Here is a 25,378-nt window from a genome sequence, read left to right as displayed (position 1 = left end):
TGCGTTCAGTAATGGGGTTGGCTTACCCCAAAGATAATACAGCCATTGCGACTGCAAAGGTACTCTTTGAAGGAGTTCTTTCCTCGCTTCGGCTTGCCCTGTTTGATCTGGAGTGCTAACGGAAGTCACTTTAAAGTCAAGGTCCTACAGTTAATTTGTGACGGTTTGCACATAAAACAGAAATTCCATGCTGCAAACCACCTGCAGTCAGCAGGTTTGGTTGAGAAGTACAATGGTACTCTCAAACTGAAATCGGCAAAGATTCAGGAGACATCAGGGTTACAGTGGCCAGATGCTTTACCATTAGCTCTTTTGTCGACAAGAACAGCACATTCTAGAACAGGATTGCCACCCTACGAGGTTGTGTTTGGAAGTCCAGCAAATGTCTGGGGCGTCCCGCGCCCTCGCAGATTTTCTGATAATGAGTATTCATTGTGGACAGACTACCTGTGCCAGTTAACTGAAAATGTGCGTTCTATTCACAAACAGGTCTGGGACACCCTGCTTGATATACCAGAGGGGCCCGGGCACGACATCCAGCCTGGTGATTGTATCCTTGTGTGCCATTTTCAGCAGAAACATAGTTTGGAGCCATGCTGGAAGAGGCCTGAGCAGGTCCTTCTAGCAACATGTACAGCGGTCAAGGTCACTGGCCGAAAGAATTGGATCGACACAACAGCTAGTTTCTGCGTCCAGGGGATTGGGGATGTAAAGGTGGGGGAGAGTAAATGCAATTTCACCTACAGACTGAGAATGATTAATAGTCCGCCTTTGGTCCTACCCCATAATGTCTATTTTGTCTGTGGATCCCAAGCTCATGTCTGGCTTCCGAGGGGATGGTCCGGCAGATGTTACCTCTCTTTCCTCCTTCCCCTGTGTATGTTGCCCTGCCCAATTATTATAAAGATTATCAGCTGCAGCGTAAAAGTCTCCACTTGTCCCGAGTCAGAAGGGTTGTTGACACAACGGATATAGATCAGACTGAAAACTACCGAACAGCAATTCGGGGATGCTTTGAAGGGCCTACTACCTTATTGGGTTCCCATGGCTAATAGCCTTACAATTTGTCAGCTAACAAGAGTTGTTGAAGAAGTTATCAATACAACTGCTTGGATAATGACAAATATCACTGCTGAGCACCAGGTTATGTAATTAGTCACTTTGCAGAACAGGATGGTGTTAGAAGTCATCCTTGCAGATCGGGGAGGGGCCTTTCGCGTCATTGGCAGCAGCTGCCACGTTTATATACCTGATCATGCTCCCATTGTGAATGCAGCTATACAAAGATTACATAGACTTTCGTCTGACATACATCAAGAGACAGGTACTTGGACCCTAACGGGTGGTTCTGGAATATGCTAACAGCATGGGGTTAGAAGCTCCTCATCTTTTTGATTGTGGTTGCTAGTATTGTTTTTACATGTTCCCTCTGTATACACTGTCTCGCTGCTTATTGCACCTATTGTGTAAATGTTCTCACCACTAAACAGAAAATATCAGTTCATGATACTAGTGCTGTGATCATGTTGCAGGAGGACATGATGCAGATCGATGAGGGTGTTTTTGAATACTGATTATGTGAACACCAGCTTATAGTGATGTTTCTTATCCTTGCACTATGTTACACGTTTCTTGATAGTAACATAAAATTGTTAGCTTCTGCTTAAATGAGTCTGTTAGAATAAAAATGTCTTAGCTGTGTTGTCCTGTGTTGTCCTAGGATCAACACTTATCCTTCTGTACCTCCTTTGTGTAGCTGCCTACATCTGGAAATTTCTAGTCTGGGCATGCCTTCTTTGGGTCTGAATCGTACATAATGTTGTATCGCCATGTTTTCTGAGGTCAGTCCTCTCTGCAACACCACTAAGCGACTCGGCAGACGGGGCTCCGCTCAAGTGTATCTGAATAAACATATTCTTGGTTTGTATTCTCTACTGTCTGACCAACTTGCATTTGTATTGAAGGCTGAGAGGTAGTACCGAGTGACCTGGGTGGCCCTATTCAGGCCACTTCCTTCAAGCCTCCCATGCCCCAGGCACGGTTTTTCACAGGCAGGCATGAAATTAACTATTCAGGAATGTGTGCACCTCCACACAGCTGACCACACCTCTAGGGTGTTTCAGCTGAAGTGTACAGTTGAGGATGATGCTGGTCATCTTGGATTTAGACTTAAAATCAGTTTGACTAGTTTTTAGTGACATACACCCACAGGATGTTGTCACTACTGGGGCAGAATAGCCACAGGGCTAGATGCCCATTGGCCACTAGTCTACACATCCACTAACACCCCCTAAATCCAGTATATAAGGGGTACCCCAGAAACCAGAACCGTAGATTCGATGTGATACTAAGAAGAAACCCATTTCCACAACAAGGCAGGACTCCATGAAGAGAGGCGCTAAACTCTGCACCTGTGGTAGCCGCTCTGCACCAGCAGGATTGCAACTCAACCAAGGCAGGAGAGTAGTTCCACACGGAAGATGAACCCCTCTACAAACTCTAGACTTCACAAGAACTTCCCCTGGTCTTCTGTTCTGCGGCAGTAGGACAGCACATTTCAGCCATTAGTCAACTTCTCTGTGAGTGATGACATTCTGCCCTTTCACTAATTGGAAGCAGTGGCTACATTTCTAGAGACCAAGGACTCCTATAAACTGGAGATAAAATCTCACATGCAGATCCCAACTATAGACTTAGACTGCACTAACTGTGAACTTTTAAATTAACTTAATAAGACTAGGCACAGCAGATAGGTCCTGCCTTTGAGAGTTATTGGCTTTGGCAATGTTTTCTAGCAATGCAGTACACCAGTGTAGATGATTTGTAGTGTGGTTAAAAAAATAAAACAAATGCTAGGACACAACCAGGGCCAATGCACCTTTTTTAAAGTGCATTAGCCCTAGATGCATGAAAGTCCTTTTTATTATTATTAGTTCTAGCCATACTGCAAAGCAGCCACATTACTATACAGCATGGCTACAAATCATTTCAAGTTGGCAATGCCCATGCTGTACAGCAAGAACAAAAGTCAGTGAAATAGCTAATAGCATCAAAGGCAAGACCTATTGGCTTTGCCAATGCTTGCTAGGCCTTGGCACAACACCCCTGTGATTTTGAGCAAATCAGTTAATCTCCCCATGCATAAGAAACAATATAAAAATATGATATTTGGCAAAATAATTTAATCAAATAAGGAAAGCAAGTACACCCATGTCCGTGTCTTAGCGAAAATACATTTGGAAGCAGATAACATCTGTTGTCACAATAAAAGCAGATAACAAAATCATTGTCACAATAAACATCCATTCCAAAGGAGAAAAGGGGCTTCTTTGAAGTGCATGTAGCATTGTAAAATATCACTACAAACGGCAAGAGGTTCAACAGAGACGACAGGGAAGAAGAAGAAATAAAAATATTTCCTCAATCATAGTGTGATCAGCGGAAGGACAGCATCAAGCTGAAGCTTTCTGACCCATGCTCCAGTCAAAAGAAGATTAAAGTCAGCAAATATGAGTGACACTCAAGCCAACGAATGTTAAGCAATGGGTGAGTTGCAAATCCCTGGTTGTTTATACAATATCTCTTGCAAGTAAGAGTGCTTGCAGCACATGTGTTGTCACAGATATGTGTTAAAAATTCACATAATGGCTTTGGAAATCAGGTACTTGTAAAGCAATTGACACCGGTGATTTCTAAAATAAATAATCCACAGAATCAAAAGGTCAAGAGAACAAAGTCTCATCTGGAAGAATAAATGCAGATTCTTCTCACACGTAGTACAGAAATCCAAAGAGATTTTCCAGGGCTAATTTGACAATCTGAGCCAATTTGGACTTTACTATCCAGTGTATAAGACCATTAACCAATGGTTGTTGTCTCCCTCTACGAAAACATTTCATTAGTATTGCGATGCACTAGTGTACATTTAGTGGCTAAGAATAGATAGGAGAGATCATTAAAAGAAAAGCCCACCTATGCAGCCTAGAGAGGAGCTTAACCTAACTCTCCCACCATGAACAGATAATATTTGAAGTAATTCATTAAGAAATACTGGGGTCACAGCTAAACAAATGAATCAGTACCTGATAAACAGTCACCTCTGCAGTTGGAGGATTGACCTAATTAGGCATGCATTTTAAAGAGAGGCATTGAACTTTGGGAAGTTTATTACAAAGGGCACAGTCCTTTCTGCTTTTAACCCCTTCCCTGCTCATGACGGAACCGTTCCGTCATGAGCCACGGTTGCCGTGTGCTCATGACGGAACGGTTCCGTCATGACAATCCTGTCGGCGGCCGCTCCGCCTGCGCGGCGCTGTTTCCCCGCCTGTGCGGGGCGACAACGCAAATGGGCGGAGTCATGACGAAACCGTTCCGTCATGAGCACAGCTCAACTGTGGCTCATGACGGAGCGGCTCCGTCATGAGCACAGGCCCGCCGCACTGCCCCCCTGCCCCCCCCAGCGCTGCAGCGGAATGTCCGCAGCAGCGAAGGGGTTAAGGTCTGAAATTAGCCAAGACCTTTTGTTTTTATTAAACATATTTATACTATTCACTTCTGCTTCTATGGTTTGCAGCCTGCCCTCTTCATCCCCTGGTCTTCTGTTCTGTCATTCACATTTGGCTTCCACCCACCACAGCATACAGCATGTGGCAGTAGGACAGCACATTTCAGCCATTAGTTAACTTCTCTGTGAGAGATGACATTCTGCCCTTTCACAAGGTGCATATCCTCACACACTTGTTCCCCTTCTGTGACAGGTACTACTATGGCAGTGTGAGCTTTTTGAGAAAATATATTTGCATTAACTAGTGTTTCATTTTTACATAGGTGAGGGTCTGGCTGCTCCCTCAACAATAAAGTTTTACAAAAACCCTGACAAAACAAATAGAAGCATTGACAAAGCCAAAAGGATGGCATCAAATCCACGACTTAATAGATTTGCTAATGCTTGTTTATCAGTGCCTTTACTTGTGGAGCATGCTCCAACCCAGTTTTCCAGTGACACTTTGAACGACTGAATCTGTGATTTACAGAGAGATAATTTTTCTTTTGTTATTAAATCCTTTGAGGCTTTGATTGGCACGAGAACAGATTGTTTTCCAGACTGTAATGACCCTCAACCATTAGGCACCTTGTGCCTTAAAAAAGCCTTTCTGAGACAGTTGTTGTTCTTCTCCTTGACACTGCAGCTGTAGCTGTCTCTTTCAGTAATGACTATTTGCATCTTGAATATCCTGTGAAATAAACTTAGTAATTTCTTTGTGTTTCCTTGGGTGAACCAGATTTAAGGACACCCTTTTGGTTTCACATTCTGGATTTTTTCTTGATCTTGGAAATCATTTAGAGATGTTTGAAGAAAATGAATATCCTAATCTTTTGCTGAGCTTGCTTAGAAAATGAGCAAATTGCTGGAAAAACTGTCTTGAGCTGCCAGATTGACTGACAGTGGCAACACTCACATCAGGTTTGATCATGCCTTTTTGTAGGAAATCCTTTCATTTTGGTTCTCCCAGTGAAGGAGGTCAGTGAAGGAGGGAAAAGAATTCCAAAATGCTCAATTGTCTCTTCTTATGAGGTCGCAAGAAGTATCAACCCTCATAGAAGTGAGAGTGGTCTGACAGATTTTCCATCCCATGGTGTCACTTATTTTAGCGAGATGATGGGCCACTCAGAGCACTATAACACTTTTTGGTAGCTGAGATGACTGAAAAGGTAAGTGGAGGAGTTTCCCTAGGAAGAAGAGATCCAGCTTTGGAGGTCTGCACTTCTTCTGCAGCCACCTTTACAATGGTTTCATGGTGGATGGAATAAGGAACGTGTGAACTGTATCTTCTTGCAGAATCAGAACCAAAGACACCATTGGTCTTATATGTAGTGTTGTAAGGAGTATCTCCAAAATAATGGGTTTCATACACAGATTGAGTTGTCCACCGGAGCCACACTAGTGTGTGAAGATAGTGCGGTTCTAGCAGAGGCACTGCTCATTCCTGGGTTGGAGTCCAAAGCGTAGGAAGTAGGAGAGGGCACCTCTCTGTGAGATGAAGAGTCTGGCAAAAGTGGTGCATCCATTGTCTTGGATTTCTGTTATCTCTGTGACCTCGTCTCCTTCAAATGACAAGAGCAACTTCTCTACCTCTAATTCTTGCTTTGAGGTTTATCACATCTTTTGTTTTAATGCATCTTACTTTTTCCTGGAAGCAGACAGCAGCACCGCCCGCAATGTTAAAGGACCAGGATGCACCCGCCAGTATGGCGGGCGCATCCTAATAGCAGTGGTGGGACCGCCGCATGTCTAGTCCCAAACACCGCTATGGTGGCGGGCGGACCAAGTCAGCCTGCCATCATAATGAACCCCTTAGATATTTGCAAACAGCAAGAGTGAACCCTTTGCCTCACGTCTGAAGAACAATTGCATATGTACAGATTTATTGACTTCAAACTATGAAGGTACTTTAAGCTTGAATTTTGGTTTGGTACGGAGTGCAGCTTTGGTTTTTTTAAAAGCAAAGAACAGCTATGCAATGGGAAGGACCTGGATCTCTTCAAGAAAGTGTAGATGTGTGAGCTAGTCGCAGTGCCATTTTCCAGTGAATGTCCTTTCAGCTTGCTACAGGTTTGGCTTACAATGAGCAGACACCAGTTGTCACAACACAGTATTCAGCACCTATAGAATTTGAAGGGCACGAACTGAAGACATATTTCAGAATGTTCTTTGCATGAATTTGTTTACTGCACAATACCAGAAAAAGATTGTCACAATATAGCCTAACATAAATATTGTTTACAAAAATAGGACCATATGGGAGTTAATAATCTACAATTAAAAGGACAATATTTTTTCACACAATATTTTGGACACAATTTGTCGGATATTTTTCTGTGTATGATTGTCTAACTAGGGAATTGCAAAAGTTGTATCATTTGTTTTTGCATATCTATGTAAAATGTTGGAAAATGAGCAAGTCCGTGAAATGAAAATTCGTAATTTGATGCTTATATTTTTGTGCACAGGAGTCCTCTTGTCAATTTACGACATGAGGATAAGTTAAATAAGGGCAAAAAATAAAATTGTCTCGAACATCAGTTTCTCATGTTCTGGTTGCTTGTGTTGGTTCCTTGCTCCTGCACTATAATTTTGCCACAAAAGATGTTGTATTAACGTGAGGTGGCATACTGCCATAATGATGATGAAAATTATTTATAAAGCACAGCAAATACCCAGCTGTGTGTTTTTTGCTAAATCAGAAAGCCTGCATTAAAGGTAAGAGCTGATTGAAAAGCCTTTTCCACTAAGAAGTCAATGGCTTCTTAGAGGAAAAGGAGATGGTCATTCTTACATTCTGGATCTGATCCAGCAGGAAAAACTTAAGTCATTCTAAACGTTTCTGCTGATTCCTTGAGTTTTTGTTCTGAGTTAAAACAGAATGTGATAGAGTCAAAGGCTGTACTTAGGTCCAACAGAACGAAGGCAGCACTTTGTGCCTTGTCCAAAAAAGTCTAATAGCGTCAAGCATGGTCACTAATACAGTTTCTATGCAAAGTAAATACCTGAAATCCACTTGTGCTTTGTCCAATATCTCGTTCTTCTCTACACGAGTCTGACTTGTCTATTTATTTCCCACATGAAAACTAGCTGGGAAAGGAAGTCTCGAGATGGACTTGTAATTAGCCAACTATTTTGGGTCTGCATTCGGTTTAATCAAAATGGGATTTACATGTCTTTCTACTGTTGGGGACAGGAAGCAGAGGTCATCAAAAGATTTTGGGGTTCACATATTGTTGGAGCTATAATTTTGTCTCCGAGATGGAAAACGGATGCCGGACAACAATCCACAGGGGACCCTTGCAAGACCAGGGCTGGCTTTAGGGTAGTGCGAACGGTGCAGCCACACCTGGCATTGACCCGGGGTTGAGGAGGGGGGATTGTTGCTGCATTTGTTAAAAAATACAAATAATTTATGGGATTAGGTGCACGCACTGCAGTGTTCCTTGTGCATCCAGCAGTTTTCAGGTAAAAATGAAAATGTCAAGATAACTCTGGTGTTAATGTTCCTGCCTAGAGAGAATTTGGAGACTTTTATAGTGGCAATATTTACTCATCATAAAGTAGTGCAGATGGTGAATATGCCTGCTGCAAAGACCGTATACCATTTAGATCACAGAACTGTATTTTATGTAGATAGCTCTGGGTAACTGATTTTGTCACATAGATCCTTTTGGTAATTGCAGTTTCTAATTTATAACCCTAATATAGCACAGGGGTATATGAACGTCATCAAAGAGCTGCATGCAAACTGCTGCAAGATAAAGGTTAGAACATTGTTTTTTCATTATCCTAATGATCTAAAAAGGTTTGTTTCAGTAGAAATTGATTCTTATTAGTAATGTCAACCCACCCACTCCAGGCTATGCAGTCTTAAAATATCCTGGCTACTGACATGTGATTCCTACACCTTGTAATCTTCATTGTGTTATGTAACGTTTCCTGTAGACTGAGTTGCACTAGTATGATTCATTATTCCTGTATAATGTGTGTGATGTGAAGTGCTGACACCCTAAACTGGTATGAGCAGTGCTAGGAAGCAAATGAAACCTATGTGAGAGAAGGGCTATGGAGAAATAAGGGGCACTGTTGGTAGGTGTTAGTGAGGGAATGAGGTCACGGGGTGGCGCCTAAAAAGATTGTTGCACCGGATGCTAGCAGTACTAAAGCTGTCCCTGCAAAAGTCCTTTAGATTCAAAAGATTAGGGAGTAGCTGAGAAGACTGTAAGAGCAGGGGATTTAAACCCTGCATTACACAACAGACAAACAAGCTTTTCCACTGGCCCTGTAGATTTTCACACACCTGCCTGTGCAAGAACCTTGCACAGAGTCCAGTGTCGCATGCAAGTGACCAAACTCAATGTGAATTTAATTTTTCCCCAAACAACTTTTGCCAGGTTTACACGACATAAATTGTGTGGTGCAGGTTAGGGGTTCTACATGTGCAGGTATTACTGCACAACACAGATTCTGAGATCAGGATTTGTAGGATACTGGGAATTTGACACCCAAACTCTAATTCCCAGTTTGATGAAATTTCAAGTGTTGAAAGTGTGCCAGGCTAATACTGAAAACATGGTGCAGTACTACCATACCATTCTGAATTCACACCTGATTTCTCGTGGTGCGATGTGTCTGGGGAAAATGGCAAGTGCATGGTAATTACTGCAAAACTCGGACTCTTGATTCAGCTGCAAATGCAGTTTGCGCCAAAATCTGCATTTACACAGGACTCACAATGACTTCCTTGGTGTATGCCTGCATTGTGAAAAACGTCATGAGTGACCTCACGATTTGCATCGATCAATGTTTTTTAAGAAATAATAGTTCTAAACTACAATATTTAGCACGTAGAAACAGAGCAGGTTTTGTAAATATTAGGTCAAAGCATGATAATTTCGCCTTTTTAAAATGGCACATTAAATTGACTAAAGGAAGATGTGATAGTTGGTTAATATCAGTCATGGCCGGTGGGTGGGGCAGGGTGAGGACATCGCGGGGTTAAAGTCAATAAACAACGAAAGAAAATAACATTTAAAAAAAATAAAAACTCTTAACTTGCGCTCGCCGCATCGCCAACTTTGCAATGCGGTGAGTTCAAGGTAAGTGGTTTTCTTTTTTTTAAATTTCATTTTCTCCTCATCCGTCGACTGCACCCCAATCCTGCTCTGACCCTGTCCCACCGCACCGCTCTTACCTGTACCGGCCACGACTGGTTTATATTGCATGCACCATTAAGGGTCTATAATAGGATAAGGGCCCGATTAAAAGTATAGGAGCTATTCATCGCACCTGGTAAATAATAATACTATGAGGCTCGTTATTTATTGGGTGCGATAAATAGCACCTATTATGAGTTTCTGGGGAATAACATGGACATTGTGGTGTTTGACACATCAAAATCCGCATGGTATGGTAAATACCGTATGCTTTTTCCAGTTAAATTTCGGCAGGATTGTCCTGCAGAAATTTAGCAAAGTTTGACATATTTAATACATCAGATAATTATCGGATGCGTTAAATACCTTCACACGCTTAGTTCTGACCCATGCGTAAACAGGGGTTTTCCCATGGGTCAGGATTTAAAGGGCAACTCATAATTAGGGTCTAGGACTTTGCTCAATTGGAATGCAATTTGGACGTTCAATTTCTTAGCACATGAGCTAGCAGAAGATCAAATTCACTTTATCAGTTTATAATGATAATAGTTTCAGCTTGATGAAAAAATATTGATCCAATTCTGGTAAAGTGCAGCTCCTTGGAGCCTTAAAGTAGCAGGGTACTAAGAACTTAAAGTGCTTAATTTGAGCCCATGGTTGCCATTGGTTGTCACCTGCACTTGGGATCAACACTTATTTTTCTTCATGAGACATTTCCAGAGAGCAAGAGAAGGAAAACATGGAAAGTGGAAATACAATGGGAGAAAGCAGAAATCTGCAAGAGCAAAATTCATGGAAAGGGAGAGAACAGTATTGGATTATTGAAAAATGATGTGGGTTGGGAGACCTTGTGGGGCAGCCCCTGAAGCTTTTATTGCTCATGTTCAACTCAGTGTACATAATAGTAGTCTAAGTGCACCACCTAAATCGCTCAAACTTCTAGGCCTAGGATATGCTTGGAAAGAGGGGTGATGGGACATATATTTCCTTTCTCTGTGTTACTAGACAGCCTAACTGCTGCTTCTTGTAAATAATGTCTTTTGACTGTTTTGCTATGAGGGTTAATATTAACCCATTAGCCGTAAAAATGCATTTTCATCTGAAAGCCTATTCTTGCCGTCTCACACACTAGGCTGATTAACCCGGGATTGCAAGTGTTTTATTTGTGAAAGAAAGAATGCTGGTGTCCGAAGCTCTCCTCAGAAACCTGTGGCTGGTGCAATTAAACATCACCATGCCAAATATCCTTATTCCACTACCTAACAGGCTATGTTCCTTTTTCTCACTCTCGCAGGTTCTTGTTTATCCCTTTGTGCCATTTTTTGCCGCTTTTCTCTTTCTCTGCGATCTGTGTGTTTTCTTTCTCTTGTGCTCAATAAATCTGAGATGGAAAATGAAGTGCTGGTCCCCAAAACTATGTGCTGTTGGCCCCCACCAGCAACTATCGGCTCAAATTAACTGCTGGTGATTGCATACAAAAAGGCAGAAAGCTAGAAACTAAACTTTATTTTGCATTTCACAATATAGGTGTCGATTACGATGTCGGGCAGAAAGCTTCTGCCCTACATCGACTCGGAATCGGCACCGAACGACTCGTGGTCGGCGGTTCCGCCCACCTCATTATGATGCGGCCAAACACTGTTCGGTCAGATTCCAATTGTTTCCTATGGGTTCAACTTCCAATTTGAGTTGCAGCTGGATTGTGCATGAGGCTGCCTCCAGCATCGTCGGCTCATCCATCATGGTCGGCAATGTCTGTTCCGGACCACAGAATACCTCAATGGTGACATTGAGGTAGGTGCCGCAATTCCTGAATCTAATGGTTGCCTGTTTGTGTCTGGGGCCTAATCTAGCTTTGTTGGCTGCAAGAAGGGAGGCCTTGTTATACTGGAGTGGTGGCCGGCAACCGTTACTGGGATTTTTTTGCCAGCCTTGATTGTGTGCCGGGATCACCGCATGCAGAGATTTGAATAACTATTGCACTGTGCACTGCCGGGACCCGGGAGGAATCATTACCATGCGGCACGCAGAGCAGGGTGGAGGGATCTGAATACTTCACTATTGCCGTGCCCTTCCAAAGCCCAGGAAGAAGTGAGAGGTGAGGTGGTGACCGTGCTTGTTGGTGCCCCTGCTGGCTGTAAAGGTGAGCAAAAATGGCACTTTGAATCCGCAGTAGGCTCTCTTCAGGCCCACTACAGATTGAAGCTAGCAGCACAGCATAGTGTTGCTTGGGGGCATTTGGCAGTGGTAGGATATTCTTGATGCAGCTTACCCCTCATCTTTTCCACTTTCGATAATAGTGCAGATTCAGTAAGTGATTCATCCCCTCTATTCTACAATTATGACTGTGGAGGCTGGTTCACTACCAAAAAACATAATAGGAAAACCCAACCTGGCCTTGCTGCTTCTGAGCTCTCTCCAATGGCTATTGATGGTCAGACATTTGGTCATTCCTAATGTCGTCTTCCCTCAAAATGGTGGACAGCCATTACTAGTGCTGGAAACTGACAAAGACTTGTCTTAACACAGCCTTAGAGATAGAAGGACAGGTGCTACTTGCTCCGCATCTAACTAAACATAGGTAAAAAATAAGAACTACCCTGACACACAGGCTAAATCTCTCCTCTTGCTGTAGCCCCCCCTCGGTTTAAATTATTCTAAATACCAATCAGCATAATGTGGCCTGGAGTTATTGTACTGCAGCAATTAAATGTTCTACAAAAAAAAAAAATCGGTATTCTTTAAGGCCTGTACTTGATTGATGTGTGTTCTCTGGAGCTGGATTTATATGGCCTACAACTTATGACCTCAATCATATGCCATATATTAGGTTGACTGACTGAATACATAACACAATCATGTGAACCTCATTCTCCTACCCTAGACATCTCCTCGCATTTCGAACAGTGATGGATTCAGGGACAGCATTAGACCCACGCTCAGTACAATATGGCAAATATGCCTACAAATTAAATAGCGAAGACTGCATAAAGCCCATCCTGATCTCTGACCCGTACTTCTGCATAAAAAAGGTGATATCACATGTGACATTGTCCTCTTTATGAAAAGAAAGGCACTCTGGAGGAGCCTTACTCTATCTTCTCCATATCTCTGCAACAAGGAAAACTCCCCACGGCTCAAGATTGTAGGTAAGCCCCTCACCGGCCTACAATGCAGAAGCCACCATCTCCAGCTATAATAATGGGACAATCCTTATCCAAGCCTCCGATCACAACCCAGAGCTATTGGAAAATATTTCCCACATTATCCGTAAAACTACAACCTTGAACATCCCCTCGCACTCCCAAGCCAGCTATAAACAGTCTCACAATAGCTATCCGCCTTCAAAGCGACCCGAGTCGTTTGCAACATCCCAACATATTCCCACCCCAATCCAAGGGCTAAGACTAATGAGCCACATAACCAGGGTATCTATTTACCTACCCTGACCATATCGGCCACCTTTCCTCCGCTACAGCCCACTGAAGCCCCAATGACAAATCCCTTCATCACATACCTCAAACATTCACTGACTCTTCCTACTTCACCTCACCCTATCCCCCTGTGAGCTAACCAAAACTCACTGAATCCCTCATCGCAAATCATCCATCCTCCTGGTCCACAGCAAAACGTTCACATGGATGGGTTTACTCCATTGAATCTTCTCTCTACACCAACTGATCCCTAAATACACCAAGATCCGAATGCTAAGGATAATCCCCTATCCTCGTTGACTACTAGTCTAGTCTACCTGTCCAACAAAGAATCCAACCCTCCTGCTCCCTCTCTACCCTTACTTCAAGCCGACATCCAACTGGGCACACCCTACTAGTGAACAGGATGGATGAGATCGTACAAATGCTACATCAAATGAAAGAAGACTTACATAGTCTTACCACTAAGGCAAATACCATTGAAGGGACAAGTAAGAATATCTGTGCAACCTTACTTGTATGTGAATGATGCAACTCTCCACCTTCTTTTCTTTCCACTCTCCCCAACCCTTCCGATCCGCTGCAGGCTTGTATAGCCCACGGCAGATTTGGAGAACATGTTCCTCACTCAACACATCCTCTAGACCTTGTACATTTGCGGACTCACTCTCGTTATCGGAGGAAGATATGGAGTCACTCTTACTTTCATACAACCCTCTACACCACGATGGAATTGTCTACCAGAGTCAAATCCAATTGATCACTGCAGACCTCCACAGAGAAGTACCACCCAATCAAAGAATGATAAACAGGCATGTACTCAAGAGAATTACACTTGCACAGAACTCTAAGGATATCCCTATAACCATTCTTAAATGCATTCTTCTCAATTGCAGTTAGGCACGCTGTGTACCTCGCTGATCTTATCATAGCACAGGATCTAGACCTTTTGATCTTGACAGAAACTTGGCTAAATGAGTCCTCAGCACCTGCCCTCAACATTCTAGTTCCTCCTAATTACGATATCATAAGACTAAATATAACGATCAGGGTAGAGGGTGGCATTGCTTTTATTCACCGTAACACCCTTACGGTTAAACAGTTACAGTCCCCAGCCCGCTCATCATATTAATATCTTTGTATCAAAATTGCCGACAATAAATAATCACCCATGCAAATTACACACGTTCTATCATCCATCTGGCGACAATCTCATATTCTTAGTACAAATGATAGACACCATCTCAACAAACATGGGTCAACATGGCACGCAAATCTTTCTTGGGGCCTTTAATCTCCACTGGAGTGACCTGAATGGCCCTATAGTCAATAGTGTCAAATACTTTCTTATGGATGTTAACTGGGCGCAAATTTGTAATAGCCCTATACACAACAAAGAGGAGATCTTGGATCTTATCATCGGTAACGATAACTCTACCCAATTGGAGTCTATCGTCCCTTGTTATTGGACTGACCATCATCAGGTCATCTTTCACATCACTATTCAATTGAGAACCATCACCACACAAGTATGCAAACCGAAAATCTTGAAAAAAAACATGAGAAACATCGATCTCACTGAATTGACGTCGCTCAGCTATAATATCCTAGTACCTCCTGAGAATTTGGTTGCTGTACAAAAGCTCATGGACCGCTACAAAAGCTCCATGAAAAATATTCTTGATGCAACTGCATCCTTTTAACTAAAAAGACTACCCACAAACGTCTCACAACCATGGTACAACAAAAACCTCAATTCTGAAAGAGCAACCTCAGATTAGCAGAGCGAAAGTGGAGAACCTCTCCAACTCTGGAACATCTCATACAGCTATGATCTCCAAGGAATATCTATCAAAAAAGCATCACAAATGCAAAAGCTAATTTCTTCACACACCAACTCAATCAAGCCAAAAATGGACCCAAAAAAACTATCCGATCTGGTCAAACAGCAATCTAAAGGCCTATCTAATCTCGCCCTAAATGGTCCCAGTCTTCGGCCCAATAGTGAAGAATTTGCATGCTTCTTCCTGGAAAAGACTAATAACCTCATAGCTGACCTTCAGACTCCACGACAACAAATTCATCAATCAACAAACGGCAGAATCGCATCTACTGATGCAGTTGATCTCACGCACCACCCGGCTTGCATCCTCAAAAACAATCCTCTTGGAGTTTGTTTGAAACAATTGAGCAACACATAATTCTTAGCATGCTTTTAGACTTAAAAATCCTCAAATCACTTTAATGATCCCCTTCCCTCCATCCTCCTCAATTATATCAAAATGTTGATTCTCTCACTCTGAACTAGGATTGTAAATGCCTCACTAAGTCAGGGCAAAATTCCGGACTGCCTAAAAAGCCGGACAGGTCACCCCTATTTTTTATTTTTTTAAATGGCTGATCCAACCAACCTTGACAATTTTCGCCCCATTTCCAACATCCCCACACTGGCCCAAGTTCTTGAAAAATGTGTTCATGTCTAACTTTGCAATCATATTGACCAAATTTAACCTTTTTGACCGGCACCAATCTGGTCTCCGCTCAGGCCACAGCACTGAATCGGCCTTGACACATATAGTGGACAATGCTCTAAAAATACTGGGCCAAAATAAATCATTCCTACTAATCCTCTTGGACCATTCAAAGGCCTTTGACTCAGTAAAGCAGGGTTACCTTGTTTGCTTACTAGAGCATAGGATGGGAATATTAGGGTCTGTATTAAATTGGTTCACCTAATTTCTGCAAAACAGAACGCAAAAAGTCAAGGTAAATCAATCCCTTTCTAACACTACGCTGATCACACTCGGGGTCCTACAGGTCTCCTCCCTTTCCCCCACTATCTTCAACTTATTCATGGAACCACGAACTGAAATGCTAAGGTCCTCCAACATTCACCATCATCTTTTTGCTGATGACATCCAACTCTACCGGAAAAGTTCATCTCCTGAAGACATCTGATCTCTCAATCTCATTGTTCAAACACCGAAAATTGGCTCTAATGCAACCACCTCAAACAACACTAAAAAAACAGAATTTCTCCTTATTGCCCCACCCAACCAGATACACTAAACGAGCGATTGGATGAAGTATTTAACAGCTTTCAATAGCTCAACACAAATCATTGAATAGCCAATTCACTGGACAAAAATCCTAATATGCGGAAGCATTTTAGTGTCACCACTAAAGGAGTAACCCTACAACTGAGTATACTACAAAAACTAAAACCTTTCCTTCCTGAAATTGACTTCAAGCTAGCCGTGCATGCACTCGTAATCCATAGATTGGAATATGGAAGTGCTACTGTGACTGGCCTGCCTAGAGCCACAACAGCCCCGTTAAAGGCCTCACTCAACTCAGCTGCAAGACTTATCATGGGGTCAAGAAGGTATAATCACATCTCCTGTGACCTGAAATACTTCAACTGGCTCCCTTACGAAGCAAGAATTCAACTAAAAATTGGGTGCATGACCAACAAAGCTCTACATTTCAACACCCCAACCTATCTCGCCAACAAGCTTTAGCTAAATGAAGGTGATTGATCCACCAGAAGCACCTCCACCCTCCTGCTAAAGCTCCAACATTTCAACATGAAGAAAACCTACAAAAGATCTTTCTTAGGCATTGCTCCCAAAATGTGGAACTCTCTCCCCCCTGATATAAGACTGACTGCCTCCATTACCTCCTTCAAGAAAAACTCCTATTAATGAACCGACTCTTGGTATAGATCATTAATTCTCTGCCCCTTTATGCTATTTGTTTCTTTGACACTTTATGTACTTTTACTATGCTTTATAATTTGTATGTCATTATCTCTTAAACTTGTAAAGCACTCTGATACCCGCAGGGGTCAAGTTCGAGCTATATAATACTTCTCAAATAAGTAAATAAATAATTAAACATAGGAGATTGTGTTACGTTCAACAACTGGCTGTAACCCAGATTCCTATGGGGAAATGGGGTGTGTGTGTAAAACCCTGTACCCTGTTGCTGCCACCCCATGGTGCCTGCCACACAGTGCAGGGTTTTACAGGGGGGCCCCTTAGGTACCCCCTCGGCCCCCAGTTAGAGGCTGCAGGATTAAGGGGTCCTGTAGGGGCCCCTGAAGTCACTTTCCGACAGCCTTTTTGTGTCGGCCAGGCTGACGCAGAAAGGCTGTTGGAAATCGACATCATAATTCTGAGGAGGGAAATGCTGTTCATATGGGTTTACGATGCAGATCCAACTGACACGAATACTCCGAGAGCCATTCGGAAACAATTCAGAATGACCACGCAATTTACCTTCCAACCGCGAACATTGTAATCGGGCGGGCAGAATGTAAACCGACTGAGTCGGATGGAAGGACTCCAACACGGTCGAGGAGATTCCGACTGTCGGGCAGAGGCTTTCCACCCGACATCGTAATTGGCGCCTTAGTGCTTTCGCACTACAACATAGGATACCATCATCTATTTTTGTTTTTTGGCCAACAGCATGTTGCATTGTTGTGCCTATTATTTTGCTTTTAACAGTGTCTTTCATTAGGGGTTTAAAATCCCAGCATGCACAGAGCTGTTGGCTAAAATGGCAGAATTGGTTAGAGGTGTTATACATAACACGGAGTCAATTCTCAGCTATGTTCTAACATTTTACAAAGTCACCTACAAACCCAAACAAAAGTAAACTCTGCTCGTATATTACTCACCTCATGCATTAAAATTAGTATTGACAATTTTATGCATTTCTATACTGACTTTCACAACACAATGAAGGTACAACATGGACCACAGCAGCACAACTTTCCATAGCACAAATAATAATGATAGGTGACAGAAGTAACATTCCACAATTTTCTTACACATACAGGTCAGACAGAACACAAGTAGCTAGCACACTAAAGAGTGAGATGCGTTAAAGATCTTTTGAATGATTTCCATTCACAGATATACAAGACTTATAAATTCTTGTAAGATAAAACTAAACCTATTATGAAATCACCAAACATTCACGTACTCATATGAGATGAAGGTTCACCTACCTAGCGCAATATACTTCAGCAGTTGGTTCCATGTTTCAAGAGTACTACTGTTTACTGGTTGTGAGTGAAATTATGTTACCTATATTGACATTTATGTTCTCCCTTTGTTAAACGTTCAGAGCTATATTAAAGTCATCTGTTGGATAGCTACAAATGTGTTTTTATAGATGGCTGCCTACCACAAAATTAAACACAGGAGGGCTAAACAATGGACCCTACCTCTCTCTTTCATCAACATGTTTCAGTGTTCAAATATTGTCCCTGTGGAGTCACATGTGTTTCCAAGGAATACAGGTATCTCACATTTTATATAGGCCTTGAAGAGGGCTCACAACATGCTGTTGGTGAGGCTGTAAACATGTGAAGCATGCTTTCCATAGTGGGTCACTGTACCTGCGAAATGAAGCAGGCCATGCCCACACTGCAAAGTCACTTCCAGCTGAAGGAGTGTGGGCAGTGGGAGTGAATATGCCTTGAGACCATGAACCATGCTCTCAACACCAAAGGATCTCCTGTCTCACTAGCAGAGCCAATAGGGCAGTAGTGGTGATGCAGCCCCATCTGTGTTGAATCCTGTGTGGAAGATCAGCTCTTTGCTCAGCCTAGACCTCCTACCCTGCTGCAAGTGTTGCTGACTGCAACTTTACTTAACAATGAGGTACAAACGTTTACATAAAATAGTGTATTTTTGGATTGTTTCACTTAGATTATTTCATTGGAATAAGTGGCCTTTATTAAAAATAGTGACCCATGCCATTTCTGTGGTGATAATTTAACTAATGCCTCAAAAGGCAAGTCAGTTGTCTTGTTTCTCCTTTATATGTCTTTATTTTTATAGGTGGAGCAACATTATCTTCTATTTAACCATAGACAAGAGAGATTGTATACAGTGAGCATCATGAATTGAATTATTTCAAGGTGCTCAGATGTGATAATCATGGGAAAGGATGCATATACACCTATATTGTCACAGATATACCAATTATGGTCTGGGACAGAGGGGGAACTTCCTGATAGAGGTAACAGTCGTCAGTGCTCAGTCCTCAGTAGTGTAGGAAAACACACAATGATATCCTGTACCCATGTGTTAGCTTTACTATCAGATATGAAGCAAGGCAGAGTGGCCGATTCATGGACAAACATTTTATTTATTTTAAAAACACTCATACCACTCCATTAGAGGCATGCTTCATTTCATTGGTTCTCATCCAGGTTCCTATAAACCGAGATGAGGTTGATTATATTCTAGGGAGCACTTATGATACTTTTAGAGATTTACTTTAATGTTGGGCAACCCAGGTAGTATTAAAATATGAGAATGGGTGAGAACGAGAATGATTGCCCTTGCACCCTAAATGGTGTTGACATGTTTCAGCCTTTGAAGATACCCTCTCTGGGTACTAGGTTTTCATCAGTAACATTTCTTGAGTTTGGTCTAGAAAAGCTTCCTAGGAGGCACACCTATGGGGTGAAAACCACGTCTCTATTTAGAGTTAGTCCCAAATGTTGAGTGATCTGTGACCATTAAGCCCCCATTGGAGGACAGGTCCAGACCAAGTCAAATAAAACTTCAGTGGATGCATTATAACTAGGGCAGGTCCCCGGGCCTCCATCATATGTCTCAGTTATATTACAGGGCGTGAGTTATGTCTATTGTGTATAATCGAACTGAATAAACTTTAGCCTCATTTTCCTAGATACCTTCTAGAGAAATGCCAGTATGCTATCCCATTCACTCACTTCAATTATGTACCTTAGATTCTCCTCCTGCCTTGCCTTAATCCTACCAAGTCTTTATGTACATTCTTAATTAATGCCTTATAAAATCAGGTCACCAGATGACGTCCAGTTCCCATCTTTACTAATAACTGCAAATGCCAAGTTGTTGGGGTTCTTCAGTGCCTGCTCCACATACGTTCTTGAATGCCAGGGTTGGTCCCCATATGTTGAGGATTGTCCGGGTAGCAATTCATATTCTTTAATGAAGGTATTTAAGGAGATAATGGTCTCTGTCCAATAGCATTCCCCAACTATCATGACCCACACTTCAGTCCAGTGTGTAAGCTAGTGCGCACTGAAGAAAGTGAGCGAAGCAAACTAATGTCAGTGCAGGGGCATATGGGAGATATCTTGCTGTCTTCTAAGACATCTCTTCCAGCATTTTAACCCTGCAGATAGAAATAATGTATGCTGCACGTTTTAATTTTAGCCTCTATTAGAAGCACTATTAAAGTGCACTAATTAGGTTTGTTTCTCACACAGCCCATCTCCTTAATGTTTTCCCTACCCTGCCACCTTGCAACCCATTGTAGCTGTACCACCACATAGTACATTTCATAATCTAGCTTCCCAGGTCATCCTCCGAAATTGGTCTCCTATATGCTTCTAAGGAAACACGTTGAGAGCCAATCTATGCCCAGTGAGTGCAACTGCTTGAACCATGAAACCAGCGTCCCACAACGGTAAATTAATAAAATAATATAATAATCTGGGCACCATGACCATTTTAGTCCAGGTCAGATGTGCCATATTCTGCAGGCCATACTAAATTTAAGTAATCTCAAACCCCCCCCCAAATTTCCTTCTCTAAGGTCAGCAATGTCATGATACATATGTATCCCAAAGTATTTAAACGTATAAGGGGCTCAACCAAGTCCCAGTTTACCAGCTCCAGGTGACCTTCCCACTGCAGACACAGGAAAAACATGTTTTAGATTCATTATTCTTAAACCCAGAGATTAACCCAAATTCCAACCGTTGCATCATTGCTGGCAGATCCATCTCCCCTTTTCTAATGTGGCAGTATGACAGCTGCATTTAAGGATATGACACGGACATCCTCTGCCAACAGTCTATCCCTCTCCCCACCTCTATCCTACACATTGCACTCAATGGTTTAATCACATTTGGGAAGAGGAGGGGATAGTGGTGACACCCTTGCTTGTGCCACTAAACAAGGTACTGCTGGAAAACATACTATCCAGTCCTCACCCTAGCTGTTGGATTAGTGTAAGTCCATCTTCAACATCACTGCCTCTAGCTAGTGCCACTGGATAGTGTCAAAGACTTTCTCCACGGCAATGGAAATCACTATCGCCCCAGAGTATGATTCAGCCTTAAGCTCATGTAACACCCTATACAGTCTTCAGAGGTTAAGAGATGCGCTGCCTCCTTGCATAAACCTATTTTGATATGTGTGGATCAAGGTGGTAAGACAGGGATACAATCTGGTGGTCGGCACTTTGCTAAAGATTTTTAAATCAATATTGAGCATGGAGAGAGGCCTACAGTAGGACCCCAAAACTTTTCCTCTGGCTAGTTCCTTAATAGCTCCCCTTATCTCGGCGGCTGAAATGGCACTGCCTAAACTCTTCATCTCCATAGGACGCAGAGCTACCAGAGGAGCTCTTTGCAGGAAGGCCTCTACCTTACTGATCAGTGCCTTCTAGGGAGCCCAATAAAGTTGTACATAAAACTCTGTTAAGATATGGTTACTGTCTTGTTGATAGTGCACAATCTGACCCGTGTCATTATTTGCGTACTCAGAGTGCCACTACTCCGCTTTTAATTCTCCTTCGTGTGCTCTGGAGATATACTCTTTTAAATTAGAACACCATAGCTTCTCAATAATACATGCATATTGTTCATCACAGTCCAAAGCCTTGTCTTCCAACAGGGTTTTAGAGTGACTCTAATTCCAATATAGGGTTTTGTCAAGGTTGATCAACTTGGTATCTAACTCTTTCTGAATACTTAATGTCTTACCTTTCAGAGCACAGGTAGAGGGTAGTATATGGAAATTCCTCTTTTTGCATCTTCACCCCCTCATTTCTGGACTGATGCTGTTGGGTTTTTGACTCTGGGAGTGCACTGAGGCCTGCTACCCGACCTCAGTGCCAGTGCTATTAACCCTTAACAAAAGTATGTTGAAATGGTTAGTACCAACTTATATAAGTCCCTGGTATATGGTACCCAGGACATGTAAGGAGAGTGTCCACACAGGGATGCAGCACTGGTTGTGCCACCCTGAGTGTGACAATGAACAAACTGGCTCCCAGCCTGCCATTGCAGACTGGAAGGGCAGTATGTACACTGCTAGTTCGACTTTGCCATTAAAACCAATGGCAAAGCCACCAGTCCCTTAACATTATATATAAGATCCCCCTAAGGGAGGCCTATGAGGTCCTATGTCAGGAAGTTGTATGCTGCTAAGTAAAATATATATCTGTTATATGTCTTAACAGCAACACCTCAAAATTGATGTTTTGCTGGGTGGAAGTTGGTATCCCCATTGGGTAAACAGAGGGTTACCGGCTGGCTCCCCAGGCTGGCTAACTTCTGAATGGGTTCCGGGTTCGGCGACGCGGGCAGGTTAAATAACCTCCAGGGGATATCTGTGCAGGAACGAATGTGTTTCTCCCCCTGTGGACGCGCCATGCACCTGATGAGGAGCTCTTTTTAACATAAATTGGTGACCCCCTCTTAAATCAAATACGTAAGGTAGGGGCGCCTACTAAGGGTTGACCAACACTTTTGTTCTCACCCTTGCTTTTCTCACCCAACTGTAGATAGTTTTATTCGAGCACACTTCACTTCACTTAAGGTCCTGACGAAGCGCCGCGAGATCCTCCTGACTCAATGTGCGCGAAACATGTTGACCATAAGAGCTGAGCGTAGCTAGCCACTCATCCGTTGTGAGTACATATAGCTTTTACGCCACTCATCCCCCCTTTTTTTAACTAGGTGGTCGACTGAGCCAATAAAATTCAATTTCAGATCTACCAACCTTTTTTAATCACCTACATCTACACTCCCGGGCCCTCACACGCACGCACCATACGGCAGGGAACAAAAGATCTCCGACAAAGAGCCCCTGTATGGGTGCCCGTCGGGTATTGCACCGCCGACCCGACGAGGAGCAGAACCCAGATGATGAAGCATGACACCTAGCTTGCTGGGTGTGTGAGGGTTTTAGTTCCACCCTGAAGGGATCCCCTTCCCTTGTGCACTTTCTTTCATTAGGTTGAAGTCTGAATGGGAATACTTTATTCCCTGCAGACTTCCTGTCCTGCAGGAACTACACATCTCTCGTTGACACAGTAACTTCTGAATGGGACAGCCTTACCTGGGTCCTGTAATGTATCAAATTAATTAACTTTTAAAGTTCCCAGGCTAAGGAACAAAGGCAGTTGGCACAGATTTAAGTCTTACATCCTCGCTGAGGAAGGCCAATCAGGGTGGTAGCCCAAAATGTGAGCTTCAGAGGGGAAGTCACTTTTGAAGGGCCACCGGCAACAACACCCCCAGGCAGGATGCCTTTTTTTCTTGCAGAGAAGTTAGAGAGTGGGACAAAGAGGGAAAACCTGTTCCCCCAACCAGTTTTCCCTAGGGCATGTAGCCCATAGGTAACCATACCCCTAGCTTTGGCTACCGAGCTCCAGGCAGCTGAGAATGGGTCCCAACATTGTGATTGCGGCTAGAGTAGTGCACTCTGGGATAGAAAGATGCCACACTTTTCAGGAAATACCTCCCTAGGAGGACCCAGTATTCTAATGGCTGATGACTACATGGTCCCGTCAGGGCACTATCTTGGGATAAATATGGCGTCACTGGCACGCCGCTCACCAGATCACACTTGTCTTGAAGAAAGAACCAATGAAGAACTGCGCTGCTGCCCTTGAAACTACGCAGAGAGAGGCTGCACCATCAGAAGGACTGTATCCATGGTGCCCCCTGTTAATCCCTGCACCTTGTTGCAGGCACTGTGTGGTGCCGCCCCTGTGGTGCAGGGAATAACGGAATCTCTAATTTCTTCATGGGAGCTTGTGCTATGGCCAGTTTACCACCGCAGCACAAGCTCCCATAGAGAAATGGGAGTGTGCGACCGCACTATGTGCTGTTGCATTGTAATATTGCGGTCTGTCCAGTCAACTGATGTCGGTCGGAGGCAACTCTGACTGACATCATAATCAGAGTCTTAATGTTTACAAATTATTGCTGTTACTTTCTTGTTGTGTTGTAGTTTGGTGCTGTTATATGCTTTACACATTGTTCCTTTGCTTAGCCCTGCTGCTCAAAGCCACAGCTGCCCAGGGTTGAGCTTAAGGTTTGCAAATGAACCTCACTGGACTCAAGACAATGTTTGCGAGTGTTTTACATGATAAGACCCCACAGCCATATCATATAAGGTACCTAAATCCACAGGTAGCATCAGTTGAGGTTTTTCCCATCACAGGACAGGTACAAATTTGACAACAGCCGAGCAAGCGAACAGTGGCAGTGTGGCAGTAGAAAATCAAGCCTATCTCTCTCAATGAAGGGCAATATGCTCCGTCTCCCATTTCTGGCAGAACAGACTTAGCAGGGAGAATTAGTCTAAGCTTTCATCACTCATAGAACATGTACAGTTCAGGGATGAGTGACGTGTAAGTTTCAGATAGATCTCCGGGGCCAGTGCTTAACTCACTGAGGAATTTGTAGGCGGATGAGTGAGTAAATATATGAGCTCTCATAACATTCTCAATTGGGTAAAATTCGAAGTAAGCATCCTGAAAGTTCTGATGCGGTCATTTGAAGGCCTACTGTTTATATTGATTGCTTGGTGTTTCATGTATTGAGAAGTAGCTGTTACCTAGTAAGGCATTGTTATTTGAAATAGCTTCACCACCAACCTAATTAACTATGTTCTCGATAGGCATATAGGTGCTAAACTCTTCAAAAAGGTTTTGACTGTGTCAGCACCAGGCTCAGTGCAATCCTAGTCATAGTGCTGGCACTGCTCAAAACGTTGAGGTCTGCCAGTGATGAAGTTGATTAAAGACTATGAAGACATTTAATAACATCGGCCACAAGCTTCAGAGCAGAGCTAGAGCACTGACACTTGTTTATTTACAACCTAAGCACTATGATATGAATGCCATTGGCTTCTGATATCCAAATGTGATCCTACCTGGTTTTAATTAAATAAATTCCAAATTTAGGTAAGCTTGTAGCCTCTGTAAAATTGATTTCATAAAAGTTAATTTTCCCATGTTTTATGAGTTTCTAGAGCATGTAAACAGAGGTATTTGATGTTTATGAATGTCATAGATAATGGATGATAGTGATGTGCATGCCATTTTTTCATCCATCCTTCCTAGCCCCATATCCTGACATGCATGTCTCTGTCTGTTCTGTGGGTCTGAAGAGAAACATTTGAGGTATCTCACCATACTTTCATCTTAGG

At 42.8% G+C, this 25,378-nt stretch overlaps 1 protein-coding gene across 1 annotated transcript in view; it reads right to left on the bottom strand.

Moving 5' to 3' along the window:
* LOC146833291 (uncharacterized) overlaps window positions 1-25,378 on the bottom strand; it is a 315,536-nt gene that overhangs the window by 28,364 nt on the left and 261,794 nt on the right. The window lies entirely within an intron of this gene.

Source organism: Triturus cristatus, chromosome 4_2 (assembly GCF_964204655.1).
Source record: "Triturus cristatus chromosome 4_2, aTriCri1.1, whole genome shotgun sequence".
Lineage (NCBI taxonomy): Eukaryota > Metazoa > Chordata > Amphibia > Caudata > Salamandridae > Triturus > Triturus cristatus.
The sequence above is the reverse complement of the archived record's forward strand: the minus strand, read 5'-3'. Positions and strand labels throughout refer to the sequence as shown.